This window comes from Engystomops pustulosus, chromosome 4 (assembly GCF_040894005.1).
Source record: "Engystomops pustulosus chromosome 4, aEngPut4.maternal, whole genome shotgun sequence".
NCBI classification, from domain to species: Eukaryota; Metazoa; Chordata; class Amphibia; order Anura; family Leptodactylidae; genus Engystomops; species Engystomops pustulosus.
The window spans coordinates 127,849,991-127,867,504 of NC_092414.1; the positions used below are offsets into that span (position 1 = coordinate 127,849,991).

General features: G+C 44.0%; 1 long non-coding RNA gene across 2 annotated transcripts in view; it reads left to right on the forward strand.

The window, feature by feature from the left end:
• The window catches only part of LOC140125641 (uncharacterized), a 110,193-nt gene that overhangs the window by 53,937 nt on the left and 38,742 nt on the right, over positions 1-17,514 (forward strand). For both annotated transcript variants that reach the window (XR_011854664.1, XR_011854665.1), the window contains exon 2: positions 945-1,001. This is a non-coding gene — a long non-coding RNA (uncharacterized lncRNA). The remainder of the gene's footprint in view (positions 1-944; positions 1,002-17,514) is intronic.

A 17,514-nucleotide genomic window follows, 5' to 3' on the forward strand; every position in this document is an offset into this window, starting at 1 on the left:
CCTGGGACCGGAGTATAAGTGGTACCCAGTTTTCACCATAGTCCGCCGCAAAGCAGGTTAGACGTGTTGCGGCATGGTACCAACAGGTCATTCCACAGGCACAACTTTGTCTGCGGTGGCAGCCAAGGCAAAGTACATAATCGTAAGGAAAACTCATGATCGGGAACAGGCGGAAGGTTAGGACAGGCAGCATGGGATCAGAGTCAATAACGGAACCAAGGTCACAACGGGGATTCAGAAACACAGTGAATCGCATGGAACACCTTTCTCTGAGGCAACAGGCACAGAGATCAGGTGGGGAATGCTGGCCGGCTTTTATTCATATGCTGGAAATGGGCAACACCAATCAGTGTTGCGCTGGCCCTTTAAATCTACGAATGCCAGGGTGCTCGCCCTAGGAGGTGGTGGCATGCACACCAGGCAGCCAGGATGGGAGCAGGACCACTGAGAGGTGAGTGAACCCAGGGGGAGCATGGGGCACATACAGGGGCACGGCTGCACCTGCGATCAGGGAGATGGGTCGCATGAGCACCCATGACAGGATATTTTTGAAAGAAAATATAAAGAATTATCTTATAAGGATCTGTATACGGATCACATCATTTTAGATATCAAATATTATTCTTAATATTTTCTTAGTTTATCAAAAACAGCATTATTTTTTTTTAAATGTATTTTATGATTTCCTAACAATTATTGGTTAATATATATAAATTTCCAGTGCAATAATTCATGCCTTCTATTGCAGCTTTACCTCCTTAATTCATAATGACAGGCTACACCTATTAATCATGTCAAATATTGCAATGACTACACAATAAACATTTTCAGTTTTCATGCTCCAGGATATATATCCCATTCTACCTGCTGTATTTCTCTAATACTAATGACTAAATATGATTAATGAACGACTTCTGTTGAATTTCTTTTTCTTTTCCTTTAAGGCATCTACAATGAACCAATATTTTGAGACACAGTACTTTCCACAAGCAACACAGTAGGTATGGAAACAGATACTGTAAATCACATGATCATATATCTCTGTGCCAAAAATATGTATTACATTGTGAGAGGACTCTATATACTTTGTTTTCCTTAAACTTATATGATAAAGAGCTTTGTATAAGCAGATATAAACTATGTACATGTTTGTGTTCATTCATTAATCAGAGTTATCAAGTTTCTTTTTCATTTTTAAAAACAAGGATCTATCAAATGCTATATAGTGACTCTTTGCTGTTCATCATTAAGAAGGCAATTATAGCAGCGTAAATTGTTCTAAAGGAATTTGCACAAGGTTGGTTTCTGACTTTGAGGCCATGGCAACCTGTCCATGAAAGTATAGGTGCATTGACTTCTATTAACTAAAATGTGGTAGTCTGATATTGAGATTTTATGTTACTTGTCTACCAATACATATACAGCCTAAGGCTAAGCCATAGATGAACTCTCAAATAAGTCTATGGCTTAATTCCAAGATTTGTAACAAACAAAGCTCTCTCACATACCCTGTGCCGTTTAATATTACTTGTTATGTGACAAAGGTTCCTGGCTCTAAGATTTCGGGACCCACTTGAAACTGCCAATTCTACATCCCTTATTGCTAAACTTTTGAAGAGTAAACAGTCTCTTCTGTGACCATCACAGTGGACAAGAAGGGGATTTACTCACAAGTGCAGCTTTGTTAGAAAAAGAAGATTGTTGTTCTTCTGAAGTTGCTCAATATAAAGTACACAGTAATTCATTATATTGAAGTAAATACATTGGATAATTTTAATAAAACCACAGTCATTCTTCTAATAAATTATTTTATAAAGCATAGATTGGGTCACCTTTAAAAATAAATTCAAATGGATGATTTCTCATAAATCTGTTCCCTCTACAGTTTATTAGCTGGGAAAGCACAGTTTAGAAATGTTAGTATACACAAAATACTTAAAATAAACTATAAAACGCCATATTTCCTCTATTCGATGAGGACTGCCAAGACTGAAGACAATGCAGAAAATGGTTTAAATTATAAACAGCTTATAGCCTGAATTACTTTACCCAACACAGAATTCCTTAGTAACAGATCAATAGGTATGACCTATTAGTATAAACCTTTAATGATGACTTCACCAATGGGAAATTATGTACCTACTCTTTAGAAGCTCAAAAAGAAAAAAAAATAGTGGAAGATAACTGTCTTTTTTCATTTGTAAACTTTTTGACTGGCTTGTCTTGCTGTGTGGATCCAAGCAGGAGGAAAACTAAAATACTTTGGATTTTCCTTTATTTCAATAACTTATACTGCTGGTCCCTAATATATTACGTGCTTGTGCATATATAGTCACTCACTTTGTTCAATGCTTTATGTCTGCATAGATTTCAACACATATTACATGACAGGATAGAAAAACCACACAAATTCTGTCTCCCATGTTTTAATTTAGAGCCAAGTGGGATTTCCTGCGTGCTTCTTCCAGTAAAGGAAGTTTATTTGAAATCAATAGCAAGTGTACTTTTAATGTAGTCATAGGATTTTGGTTTGGTAAAATACTCCAGTGACTCTGCTGCTTCCCAGAGCTGCTCCAGTGACTCTGCAGCTTTCCAGAGCTGCTCCAGTGACTCTGCTGCTTTCCAGAGCTTCTCTAGTGACTCTGCAGCTTTCCAGAGCTGCTTCAGTGACTCCGCAGCTTCCCAGAGCTGCTCCAGTGACTCCGCAGCTTCCCAGTGCTGTTCCAGTGGCGCCCAGCCTCCCTTAGCTTGCCAGTGCTGCTCCAGTGGCTCTCCAGAAGTCCCCCCAGCCTCTGTAGCTTGCCAGAGCTGCTCCAGCTTTTCCAGAAGCCGCTCTGGTGACTCCGGAGCTTCCCATGGCTGCTACAGTGGCTCTGCAGCATCCCGCGGCCACTTCGGTGACTCTGCAGCTTCCCATGGCTGCTCCGGCCTCCCCTGAGGCCGCTCCAGAGTCTCCACCAGCCTCCCCTGAGGCCGCCCCAGAGTCCCAGCATCCCCTGCCGGATCTTCAGGTCATTCTACTGAAGAGAAAGCCTCCTGAGTGTCCGGTAATCCTGTGGCTTTACTGTAATCCTGTGGTGGTCCGGTAATCCTGTGGTGGTCCTGTAATCCTGTGGTGGTCCGGTAATCCTGCGGCGGTCCTGTAATCCTGCGGCGGTCCTGTAATCCTGTGGCGGTCAGGTTATCCTCTGGCGGTCCGGTTATCCTGTGGCGGTCCAGTTATCCTGTGGCGGTCCAGTTATCCTGTGGTTTTCCGAGGTCCGGCTAGCCGTCCTTCCGAGGTCCTGCCAGCTGTCCTTCCGAGGTCCTGCCAGCTGTCCTTCCAAGGTCCTGCCATCCCGAGGTCCTGCCATCCTTAGGTCCTGCCTTCCTGTGGCCCTGCCTTCCCCTGGCCCTGCCTTCCCTGTGTCCCTACCTTGGCTGCCACCGCGGGCCTAGTCGCACCCGTGAAGCGACCTGGTGGCTCCCCTCCGCAGCAAGACCATCCTGCTTTGTGGCGGGCTCTGGCAAAGACCAGGAGTCCACTTAGACTCCACTCCCAGGTTGCGGCTAGCATCGTTATCCCATGCGGTGGTCCAGGGAGTCCACAGACTTTAGCCCCAGAGACCCCGCACCCTGTGGCAAGGTATTAATTTTTTTAATGTATGAAAACATTATAAAACCTATACAAATTTGGTATCCTCGTGATCGTACCGGACCTAAGAATAAAATAGACATGTCATTTGAACATTCAATACCATCACTATGAAGTGAAATTTGTTACACAGAAAACAAGCGCAAACACAGCTCTTTAAAAAAAAAAATAAAAAGGTAAAAGATTTTCGAAGGTGAGGAGCGAAAAATGAAAACGCATAAACGAAAAAGGGCCACATCCATAAGGGAGCTTAAAAGCTTATTATTGCAAAAAACAGCACAGTGTGCACACCACCCTGCTAATGTGCTTGGTTTACAATCCTTCATCCTGGAAGTAGATGTCCTTTAAATGTCCCTCTTTCTGTAGGCCGAAGCTTATACTCCCCTTTTTGTATGAAGAAAATGATAAGCTATGAAAATGGCTGAAAACATGGATTATTGTACATGAACATTGTTCTTCAGTATAGGCAAATATCTGGCATGAACCCCTTTCCAATGAGAGCCATAGTAGTATGGTGCAACGGGAAGGTATTTGCCAATAAGCACCATACTATTATGGTGTTGACTCCACTTATAAGTTGGCACCATAAAAAACAGGTGTGACACCCTTCTGTGACACGCACGATCGAAGATTCCTCCGATTGTGGGTGTTAACCCATTAAACACCATGTTAAAGCATAACATGGTGTGTAAAGGGTATGTGACCACTCTCCACATTGATCAGACCCCCCTACATACTGGGGGGGGTCCGATTTGTACTTGGGGGACCCAAGTGTAAGTCTCTGAGCATGCGCAATTGTGTACTGCAATTGTGTATTGTACTGAAGCAAATTAGGTGCATCAGAGGATAGCCAACCTGTTAAAAAATAAATAAATACACATACATTTCCAATAAAGTGCAAAAAAATTCATAAAAACTCCCAACATATTTGGTATCACTGCGTACATAACAATGTGTACAATAAAAAGAAAACATTATTGGACTTGCTTTAGGAATGCCATTAAAAAAATTTTTCATCAAATCCCTTCACAAAAAATGTTCTTAAAAGTGATCAAAAAAGTTACAAGCAACAAAATGGTACCACTAAAAAGAACTTGTCACGGAAAAAAATAATCCCTCAACCAGCTACAGTATGTCAACCAAAAAACACTAAAGTTATTTCGTGTTTATTATTTCTTTTTTTGTTCCAAAGTTCTGACCACTTATAGTGCCACATGTCAGATTTGACAAAATTGTCCGTGTCAAGAGTCATAAAGGGGTTAAAACTTAATTTAAGGTAAATTCTTCTTGATATTTACATGAACAATGCTTCCCATTCTTCTACTTGTTGCTTTGCTCTATTAGAATTGCATTTTCAGGCGCATGTTTGGCACCACATCTTTCATTCCTCTTGACCACTTCTGTTGTTTGCTTGCAGACATTGCTGTCAATATATCAATTACAAGTGTCCATTGAACCTTTGCTGGTGACCCAATGCATCCCTTGTTCCCATTCGGCTAAAAATTTCATAAGGCTCCAGCCAAGCCGACCGCTTGCAGTACCTACTGACCTCTCTATAGTTAGCCTTATTATGGTAATTGCATGACTGAATACAGCAGAGACGAGGCCAATTACACCTGTCCCTGTCTAATTCAGTAAGGGCTTAAATTACTTTGCTGGAACATAGAAAAGTAAAGAATCTCAGGTGAACAACAAATTTTTCTTTATTCACATGATGACTTTAGACAGACATCTCTAATTATGCTTGTCATTAATGCACTTTAAGTTGGAATTCTCAGAAAATCATTATAATGAACTGGGACCCAGTACTATAAAGAACTTTAATAAATTGAATGTATGTTTAAAGACTGCAGTGATTCTAAAATACACTGTATTCATGAGTATGTTTCCACATTTTACAACTTCTTTTCTTTATACACTGATTATTTAAGAAACACTAAGAAAAAACCCCATAAAAACAAAATGTTACTTTTTAGCCTTATTTTATTCTTCCCGTATATATAGATACATCAATATTCAATAAAAAAAAAGAAATACCGTATATTCCGGCGTATAAGACGACCTGGTGTATAAGACGACCCCCTTACTTTCCTGTTTAAAATATAGAGTTTAAGATATATTCGCCGTATAAGACTACCCCTTTTCCAACGCATACAAAACACCGGTAAAAATTTTAAAAAAAACAGATTTGAATTTAACATGGTCCTTTTTTTAATGTAAATTCTTATGACATGCAGGTATATAGCAGGAAAACTGTCGCTCATAAACATAAGGCATACAACAACAACATTACCATTACAGCACAGCCCCCAGTAGTATACAGCACAGCCCCCAGTAGTATACAGCACTGCCCCCAGTAGTATACAGCACTGCCCCCAGTAGTATACAGCACAGCCCCCAGTAGTATACAGCCTGCCCCCAGTAGTATACAGCACAGCCCCCAGTAGTATACAGCACAGCCCCCAGTAGTGTACAGCACCGCCCCCAGTAGTATACAGCACAGCCCCCAGTAGTATACAGCACAGCCCCCAGTAGTATACAGCACTGCCCCCAGTAGTATACAGCACTGCCCCCAGAAGTATACAGCACAGCCCCCAGTAGTATACAGCACAGCCCCCAGTAGTATACAGCACAGCCCCCAGTAGTATATAGCACAGCCCCCAGTAGTATACAGCACAGCCCCCAGTAGTATATAGCACAGCCCCCAGTAGTATATAGCACAGCCCCCAGTAGTATACAGCACAGCCCCCAGTAGTATACAGCCCAGCCCAGCATTAAAAAAAAAAAATACTTATATACTCACCCTCCGGTGGCCCCGATGTGCTGCGCTGCTCCCCCGATGTCCGCGCGGCTCGTCTTCAGTGTTCCGCACCCGTCTTCTTTCTTCTGCCGGGCGCCGCCATTGATCTTCCCCGGCAGGCGCCTAGTATGATGCCCAGCAGAAGAAAGAAGACGGCGCGGAAGACTGAAGACGAGCCGCGCGGACATTGGGGCCAACGGAGGGTGAGTATGCGCCCCGATGTCTTTTTGAGGCTGCCGGCAGCTTTTTGAGGCTGCCGGCAGCCATCGCTGTGCAAACACCCGCGATCGGTGCTAGCACCGATCGCGGGTGTTACCGGTAAGCCTTTGCTGCAATATGCAGCAAAGACTTACCGGCTATGGAAAGGGCTCAGCCCGTGAGCCCTCTCCATGCACCGGGACCCGACCGCCGCCGTATAAGACGATTACCGGCGTATAAGACGACCCCAGAGAAGACAGAAGATTTTTCTGTCTTCAAAAGTCGTCTTATATGCCGGTATATACGGTACATTTTGGCCAAGGTTGTTGTATTGCTCCCAAATTTCTATTTCTCATAGCAGTGTAAAGAGAAAAGAAAGGAGAGATTTACTATTATTGTCCAATAGTAATAGAGCATCTACCTTGATCAAGCAGTTTAACCCTTACACGACAATGTGACAATGTGAACAAACAATGTGATGACACATGTCAGCAAATAAACAGGCAGTAAAAGATTTTTTCTTTTTTAAAACAATATATACAAATAAAGAAAGGTAGGAAATGTCGGATCCGAAAATACAAGTTTTCAGCAATTTGCTTCTTTAACAAGGGATTAACCCTTCAACAAACATATTTATTATATAGCGATTCTCCGGTCTAAGACCTTACCCTATAAAATGCAGACAGGTCTGGGACCTGAATGTACGCAACCAATAACCGTATGTGGTGCCTGAAATTGTTAGCCTCATAACTGAGGTTTGTAATTGGACTTATCCGCTTATGAAGTAGCTCATTTCCAGCAAAAGTCCTAATACACAAGAAAGGAAAAGAGAACCAGTAGAAGAGAAACAGGGACCTCAGTCATACCCACAGGGACAGAAGACAACATATAAATTTCAAGACAGAACCTCCTCAAACAGTTGGATTCTCACTTCACTCCTCCCCGCGCCCCAACTCCTCCGCCCAGAAGCGATCCCACTGACCCCACACTTTATCGAAGGCCAGGATGCGATCATCCAGGGAGGCAGTTAGGGACTCCATAGTGCGAATACCCCTCACTCTGGAAAGGAGGTCCAGACGGGAAGGAGGGGCCTGCCTCTTCCAGAATTGCGAGATCAGGCATCTGGCTGCCGTCAGAATGTGAAGGCACATCTTGGTGATTGTCTTGGCCAGAGGCCGGGGAGAAACATTCAGTAGGTAAAATAAAGGGGATAGTGGTACATCTACCGCTGTGACTGCTTGAATCAGGGCCTGCACCTCTTGCCAGAAGGGCTGTATGAGTGGGCAGCTCCAGAAAATGTGCTGAAGGGTCCCGCCGGCGAGACCACAGCACCAACAAGTATCGGGTGTGTCCGGAAACAGTTTATGTAGTAAGGAGGGTGTATGATACCATTGCAACATTAGCTTGTACTGGTTCTCCTTGCACGTGGCACAACGAGATGTCTCCGCAGCCCTCCGCCAAATCAACTGCCAAGTCTCCTGCGTTATCGCCTCCCCCACTATGGCCTCCCACTTTGTCATGTATGGATGTGAGATTACTTCTTCTGGGTCTGGGTGCAATAAGACCATGTAAATGTCTGAAATGAGACCAGCCGTGTGGGTAGCGTTTTTACAGATATGCTCAAATACCGTGGGTATCGAGACCGTTTCAGTGCTCTCCAGGGATTGCAACAAGTGCCTAACCCGCATGTAATATAAGTTGGCGGAGGGCGGAAGATTGAACTTATCTCGCAAGTTCTCAAAGGGTAAAACCCTCCTATCTAGGTAGTCCACAATATCTGCAAATCTGAATAGACCCTTTTCATGCCAGGGCTTGGAGTCCTGTGCACTCCCTGGGCATTGCAAGGAAGGAGTGTGTAAGAAGGACTGCATTGGGGAACACTGTGACACCAAAGGGAATTAGTTCATACAAGCTTTCCAGATTCTGATTGTGAAAGCAATGGGACCTAGTAAGGAGCTAGGTGTCGGGGGCGGTTTCTTAGACCAAAGGTAGGAGTTGAGATGAAAGGTAGCTAACCACAATTTTTCAATCTCCATCCATTTGGAGAAGGCCCACAGGGTGGACCAAGCTGGGATTCGTCTCAGGTGGGTTGCCCAATAGTGCTTAATTATGTCTGGGACTGACAAGCCTACTCTGGACTTATGGGATAGCAAGACTGATTTGGAAATCCTATGTCTCTTTTTGGCCCAAATAAAGTGCAAAATCATCGCCTGCAGAGATCGCAGGATGCTCATCGGGATCGACACCGGTAAGGTCTCGAATCCATATAGCAATTTGGGCAGGATGGTCATTTTGACCGCAGCTATCCTGCCAAAAAGAGACAGGGGGAGGGGGTTCCACTTGTCCAGCAGGGTTTTTATCTCCCGGAAGAGACCGGGGAAGTTCTGCGTATAAAGGGAGCCATAGGAGGGAGTCAGCTGTATCCCAAGGTACTTAATGGCATCTGTTTTCCAGTTATACTTGAATGTCAGTTTAAGGTTGTCCACTAGGGGTTGCGGTAGATTAAGCGGCAGAGCCTCCGTCTTTGAAGTGTTGACCTTATAACCGGATAGACGTCCGTACTGTAACAACCGAGCTTGCAAATTGGGCAGGGAAATGAGGGGTTGGGTTATAGTAAGCAAGATGGCATCTGCAAACAACGCCAATTTAAATTCTTTATCTCAAAGGGCAATGCCGCGTATGTTGGGATCTTGCCTAATGATGGAGGCTAGGGGCTCTATGCACAGAATAAACAGAAGCGGGGATAGTGGGCAGCCCTGTCGAGTACCATTTTGAATCTGCAGAGGTGGGGAAGACGCATGCGGGAGCTTAATTTGGGCTGTGGGATTTGCGTAAAGCCCTTTCAGTGCCTGAAGGAAGGGACCTCGAATTCCTATTTGTTCTAGAACCCGGAACATAAAGGGCCAACTGAGGCGGTCAAACGCCTTTTCAGCGTCCAGGCTCAAAACTAACGCTTGATCACCCCGTTTGTTAACCAGATCAATGAGATCAATCGTTCTTCTGGTGTTGTCGCCCCCCTGCCGGCCAGGGACAAATCCCACCTGATCTTTATGGATCAGATGGGGGATCCACTGGATCAGATGGTTGGCTAGTAATTTTGTAAAAATTTTAAGATCTGTGTTCAAAAGTGCTATTGGCCTGTAATTAGCACACTCAGTCGCGTCCTTCCCCGGTTTGGGGATGAAGGTAATAAACGAATGGGTGAGGGTCTCAGGCAGGGGTTCACCTTTAAGAAAGGTATTAAATAGCTGCGTCATTCGGGGCAACAACACATCAGAGAAGGTCTGATAGTATAAGTATGTGAGTCCATCCGGCCCAGGGGACTTCCCATTAGGCATATCTTTTATTACCTCTCCTATTTCTTCCGGTGTTAGTTCTGAGTTAAGGGCCTCAACTGCCTCCCGGGACAACCCAGGGAGAGAGCAGGAGTCTAAGAAGTCTACCAAAGCTGCTTCTCTGTGATTTGCATCACGAGGCAAGGTGTCCGGCAGGGAATACAATTTGGCGTAAAAATCGTGGAAGCGGGATGCTATAGCCCTCGGTTCATGTAATAGGCCCCCATCCGCGTCCCGTACTACATGGGGAACCTGATGGTCTCTTTTTTTCCCTCAACTGTCTCGCCAACAGGGAGTGTGGTTTATTGGCCTGTTCATAATACTTTTGTCTAGTAAACACAAGTAGCTTTTCTACTGCTTGGGTTTGGATTTCCCGAAGCTGCTCCCTTGTCTCTGTCAGCCGGCGTAAGCGACTTAAAGTGGGGTTAGCCAGGAGGGCTGCCTCCTTCCACGTGCAGCCTGTTTTTTGTGAGTCTGGCCCCTTGCTCCATACAATGTTCCCTAAAGACTGCCTTGTGAGCCTCCCATATCATAGGAATGGAGGGTATAGATTCCTCATTGAAGTGAAAGTACTCTTTCAAAGCTGCAATAAGCTCCTCCTTAATTAGGGTTTTTTTAAGAAGGGACTCAATTAAGCGCCAGTGACAGGCCCTGACAGAGGAAAAATCCTCCTTGAGTGCCAGATGGACAGGCACATGATCTGACCACGAAATATCCCCCACCTCTGCAGATTGCATCAACCGCAATATCTGTATGTCCCCGAACCAGTAATCGATCCGGGTGTGCGTGCCGTGGGGAGTGGAATAGAAGGTGAGGAGCGGTCGCCCGGATTACCCACCCTCCATAAATCATACAAAGCGAATCGTCGGATAACCCTACGAAAGGCTGATGAAATGCTGTTTTGGGATCTTGCTGGAGTTGTTGGGTGGATTGCCAAGCGGTCCGTGGTTTCTGAGAAGATTACATTGAAGTCACCCCCTATCAGTAATGGCGCTGGTGGAAGTTTGGCTAATTTGCTCAGGACTTTGGTGATAAATCGAACCTGAGACTTGTTAGGGGCATACAAATTGCATAGGAGAATTGGCGACCCGAACATTTTACCCTGGATAATAATATATCGCCCATTGGGATCTGAGGTCACTGATTCCGGGACAATGAGAAAGGAAGTAGAGAATAAGATTGCTACTCCCGCTTTCTTATTGTCTGTGGAGGCCATATAGGAGACGGGATAAAGGTGCCTCGCAAAGTTTAGGTTCCCTGTGGTGTCAAAGTGCGTTTCTTGCAGGAAAACTACATCAGCTCTCGACCTTTTCAGCTCATTGAGCGCTAGGCGGCGCTTACGGGCTGAATTGAGCCCCTTCACATTCAAAGTTAGAAACTGAACCATGATGAGCTAAACAGTTAGGGCGTGGGTGCGGTGCGGCTGATATACCTTAAGCGGGTTTTACCTTAGACCGGCTTCTGACGGACGAGGTCTATACACTGCTACTACCACTCCTCCTTTAAGTGCAGGGAATGGAGTCCCGTGTGCAGAGCACCCTAGAACAACAAGGAGACAAAAACTACGCAGACACAGACACAACAAATACCTGGAAAGACAAACACTCGGTCCGAAACAACGGGAAAGGGGGGACAGCTAATATAGTACAAATCCAAGAAAAGGAAAAAAGAGGGGGGGGGTAGAGGAAGGGAAAAAAGAACGAAGAAAACAGAACAATCAATCTATTACTAGAGAGAGGAGAAACCTCCTGTCTTCAGTGTAGGCCTAATCAGCCGATCTACCCCTAGACTCGGGGAGCACTGTCGGCTGGTCCAGAGTCCTTCACCACCTAAGGGTTAGGAGGAAAAGGTCTGAGCAAGACCTACTTACCGAGGGTGTTGTGGCAGCGGAAGCCTCTAATAGGCTGTAAACCTTGTAATATGCAAGTCAATAACAGCTTAAGAAAAGGATTAAACAACAGAATACAATAAGACATCACACTGGGAGAAGCACCCCAGCGCCTTAGTGCACGTATGTATTTAACAAACTTAGAGAGAAAGTACCCCAGAGGTACACCCAGATAAAAAAAAAACCTCCCCCCCAGACCAACATAGCTAAAGCAATTAACTTCAAAGGATATGTAGCAGGGCGGTCAGCCGCCCTCAATACAGTCCCTGGAGAAGGTTCTATTTCTCGGTCTTCGTCGCTTCTGCTGGGGCTGGCTTCCCTCTCGCCTCTGATATATCGGTAGAGGGAGGAGGTCCCAGTCATCCATCTCCGGAATCGGGATATCCCAGACCTTGCAAAATTCTTGCAGATCCGCGCTCGCAGATAGAGTGGTCGTGACTCCGTCTTTAGTAGCTGATAGAGCAAATGGAAAGTTTCAACGGTAGGAAATCCCGTGTTCACGTAGCACAGTCAGCAAAGGTTGCATCATCCTCCTCTTCTGAAGCGTAATTCCTGAAAGGTCCTGGTATAGCTGCACATCTGCGCTGTTAAAGGTGAAGTCTCTCTTCTTCCTTGCCAGAGACATGATCCGCTCTTTTAGCTCGAAGTCGTGAACACAGCAAATGATATCTCTCGGGTTCGCCCCCAGCGATTTAGGCCTCAGTGCTCGGTGTGCCCTGTCAAGCTTAACTTGTGTCTCCGGCTCATCCAGCAATGCAGAAAACAAGGCCTGTAGAGTGGAACGAACATCCTCTTTACCCTCCAATTCGGGGATGCCCCTCACCCGGATATTGTTGCGTCTGCCCCTATTATCCAAGTCTTCCAGATGCCTGGCCATATCTTGAATCACAGAGGACTGAGACCGCAAGGCTTGTTGCGCATGTGTGATTTGGCGTTTCGTCTCCGCTTGTTCGACCTCCATGCTGCCAATTTTCTGTGTCATTGACTGGATGTCGTGCCTCATCTCCGAGAATTCGGATTTGAAAGTTTCTTTAACATCCGCAATCAGACATTTAAAGTCCTCTTTAGTAGTCAGGTTCTGTAAGTGAGTGTGCCAGCTTAAGTCAGGGGCTGGTGTTCTCCTATCCGCAGCAGAAGCTGTAAATTGTTGCTCAGGTGGGGATTCCCATTCTGGTGAAGGTGCCGCATACCGTACCATAGCAGGGGTAGTGCTGATGTCGTCTCCAAATGGCTGTGACAGCGGAACATACGGTATTCCAGGTGTAAACACCCCTGGTTGCGGGATAATAGGAGAGCTGAGAGGCGGCACCTTTGTTAGAAAGTCCTCTTGGTCAGATGCCGTGAGGGCCAAGCTATCCTTGTTAGGCGGGGGATAGGTAACTTGGGAAGGTTGCTCACCTTCATTCTGCTGCCTGGGAGAACCCTGCTGTGATTCCTGTGTCGATGCGCCAGAATGGAGCCCTGCTGTATTTGTGGCACAGGGGCGCCGCGATGGCGACCGGAGACTGCATGGTGCGGGGAGGCGGCCGCATGGCCTCGTACCTGTGGCGGATCCGCGGTAGCGTCCGGGTAGCCGCGTTTGCCTGCAGGAGCTGTAAGCGACGGCTTGGACCCTGGAGGAGCTGATGGCGCCATTTTCGGTGGCATCTTGTTACTGGGTGCAGGCCCTGTCGGCGGTTTAGTGGCGGGAACAGAGCGGAGGTACAGGGTAAGTGCCGTAATCCCTTCTGATGCAGCTGATTTTGGTCCAGGGGTCTTCACTCCCCTTGCAGGGGTCTTTCTGGGTTTGGGGGCCAGGGTAGCTCCTCTCTTTTAAGCTGAATTAGGCACCGGGGTGGCAGAGCTCTCTCAGTGTGCGGCCATCTTCCTTGAGGTCCAGCTACGCCCCCCTTACACGACTCTTTTAAGTTTAAAGGAAATTTACTAATTAAATCAAGCAAGATAAACCACGGACACATACTCATAGATATTATAACCTCAAAAATGTACAATAGTATCTATATAGAGCTTCTCACATAGCCTAGGCAGCCAAAATATAAACAATTTTATTGTTATTACATATTACAAAATTTCTCTGATTTTTCTGGTTAGGCAGTGCGAGCTGCACTTTTGATGGTGTCCAAGTTGATTTTATTAACTTCTTCTGGAAAGGCTATGGGTGGGTATGATTTGGATGATACCTAATATATATATAAAATAACCTTTTTTATATAGCACCATCAAGTTCCGCAGCGCTTTAGAAATCATAGGGGACATACACAAATATAATAATATATTACAGAGTACAAACAGTCATATGGAAGAGTAGGAGTGAGGGCTGTGCTTGCAAGAGCTTAAAGTCTATGAGGATGAAGGGGTTGTCACAAGATGTAAAGAAGATGGTAAACTGGACCAGCCATTCTTTATAAGGGAACAGTATAAAATAATTTAATAAATAAAAATTCTGCTGCTTGAACCAGCCATCACCCGCCATCTTATATACAAAATCCAAGGGAAAGTGACTGCAGAGAAGCCTGGATCTTGGTATATATCTGGTGTTTGCTGAATAACCGATGGGAGGAGGATATAGGATTGGTTACTAAAGAGAGAGGTGACATTTTATGCAGTTAGCAAGTGTTATAGACATTTCTAAAGAGATGGGTATTAAGAGCATGTTCGAAACTTTTGAGTTTGGTTATTACTCTAAGAATCCAGGGAAGGTCATTCCAGAGAATTGGTGTAGTTTGGGAGAAGTCCTGGAGCGATAGATTGCAATGAGATTAGAGAGATAGGAGGCACAGCATTATACAGAGCTTTGTGGATGAGGGTTATTATTTTAAACTGTATTTGTAAGAAGACTGGCAACCAGTGTAGCTGGAGGCATCCATGGTGTCCATGTATCGTTTGGTCTAAAAGATGAGCCTGACTGCTACATTAAGAGTAGATTGTAGAGGAGAGAGTTTAGATAGTGGAAGACCAATCAGTAGGGAGTTACAGTAGTCTAGTCGAGAGTGAATCAGAGCAAAAAGTAGCATTTTAGAGCTTTTAATTGTAAGAAATGGGTGGATTCTGAAGATGTTTCTGAGATACATGTGGCAAGAGTGAGCAAGAGATTGAATATGCAAAGGAGAGGTCGGAGTCCAGCAAAACCAAAAGACAGTTAGCAAGAATAGACCAGGCATTCCATGAATTTGGAGATGAAAGGGTGATTAGAAACTGGTCAGTAGTTAGTAGCCTAGATGGGTCCACGGAAGGTTTCTTTAGTAATGGAGTAGCAACCAGGTGCTTGAAAGAAGAGGGAACAACACGAGAAAAGAGAGAGGTTGAAGATTTTAGTGAGGTGAGAAGTGACTGCTGGGGAGAGAGGCTGTATCAGTTGTGAAGGGATGGGGTCACTGATAAAGGCAGTGGGTTGAGCAGAGGAAAGGAGTCTGGTAACTTTTTCCTCTTTTTCCTCTGTGACTAGCTCAAAGGAAGAGAACAATAACAGGGTAAGGTACTGGAGGGAAGGGAATTAGTGGAGTGAGTGAATTGAGAGATTATTTAATGGAGACAGATATATATATATAAATATAAACATCTACAGTATATTTATATCCATATCTATCTATCTATCTATCTATCTATCTATCTATCTCTTAATCTATCTATATCTATCATATTACCTTATATTACCTCACATATTACCTCACATAAAAGCTAAATCTATATCTGTTTTATCTATCTTTCAAAATCTTTACCTCATATTACCTCACATATTACTTGGGTATCAAACTTTGTGGAGCGTTTTGTCATTTAATCCATTGTGAAATTTAAATTTTTGGGCCAAATTACAAATTGTAAATTCCACCTCTTTTTGTTTTTACCCCTGTAAAACACCTTAGAGATAATAAACTTTTTTAAGTAGGTTTCTCATACATTGAGGGGTATATTTTCTATAATGGGGTAATTTATGTGGTTTTACTATTTTAAGGCTTCTCAAAGTCACTTGAAAAGTGAGCTGGTGCCAGTAAATAAAGGTTTTGTCGATTTTTATAAAATTGTGAAAAATTGCACTTACAATTCTAAACCCCATAACAACCTAGAAAAATGAGAGGATGCTTAAAAAGCCATGCCAGCATAAAGAAGACAGTCAAGAAATGTTATTTATAAAGTTATTTTGGTGCTATTACTAGCAAACAATTTAGAACTTGGGTATTTTTCAAATTTTTTGAAAACGCAAAAAATATCATCCACATTTTTCTAATAATTTTAAATACAATATGTCACAAGAAAACAATCTCAAAATTACCTAAATATGTTAAAGCATTTAAAGATTATAACCCTTATAGTGACACAGGGCAGATTTAAAAAGCGGCCTTGGTCGGGAAGCGCTAAAGTGGTTTGGTCCTTAATGGGTTAATATGGGAAAAGATATCTTTGAATTCCTCCAGATGTTCATCATTGCCCTGTACCATCATGGTAAATATTGTCTACATTGATGTTGAGAGGGATGATGTCATCATTGTCTGGGTCTAGCATTGATCTACCTGCCCTTATTGATGCTACCATGCTGATATAATCTCATAGTTGTGTGCCAAGCCAGGTACTAACCACTATAGAATAACAAGTTTTTCTTTTGCCCTATGTTTTAGAGGTGAAGTCAGCAAAGAGGGTTTTTGGATTTTTACTGATTGTTGTTTTTTGGCTTTTCATGCCTCAATGCTGCTTTGTTCTTTAGACCCCTGCTGGCTGAGGCTCGGGTTGAGTTCCTACTTCTTTATGGGGTATTGAGAATATTCCTATGGACTTTTCCACAGTTTTTCTTTGTGTTACAATTTTTCATTTTTTTGGATATTTATTTTCTATGGGTTTGGCTTGCTAGCTGGTTTCTAGTAAGTCTAGTGTTGGTGAAGGTTGTTCTCAAGATCTTCTTAACTTTTAATGTTGAGGTCTCCACACGTCTCTGGGTTATGGTCTGCGTGGTGTTTTGTTTGGGAAGAGGACTTTCTTTTCTTGTTTTTCTCTTTAAATCTTAATTTTTTTCAAGGCAACCTTTTATGCCCTGCTGTTTCTGTATTCCATGGCGTTAAGCTTCAGAGCAATCACACTGCCAATGCACTATGAAGCAGCACTGTTGGTGCTGATGACGTCATAGTGTGGCAAAGAAGTATCTATGTGCTCTGTTATATGAAGACAAGAGGAAAGAGGGGTGATGGGGAGCTTTGGAAGGTACTGTAATTTTTGGACTATAAGGCGCACAAGTAGAGATGGGCAATTCGATTTTAACAAATCGATTAGAATTTCAGTAAAACTTCGGTTAGGCACAAATCCGAGGTTTACGGTGAAAAACAAATTTTTTTCTTTCCCCTTATTAGCAAAATGGCCGTGAGCACGTGTTACATGGGGCAGAGAACTCTGGGAAGAAGAAAGTAACACCCTCGATCACATGTGCAGACATGTAAGCCAATCAGCGACCGGCTGGCTTGTGTGATGTCACAGCCTTATAAAAACAGACGTCCATTTGCAATCCCGTCATTTCACACTGCATGTGCTGTCTCGGTACTCAGTAGCTGATGGAGTGATTTTTGCTCAAAGTCCCGGGTGTCCTTTCTGTGGGATCTGTCTAACCAAATTTCAATTCTTTTTTTGTTGCTAAAGTTGATATCTCGAAATCCGTGTCAAATCAACATAGTTGCTG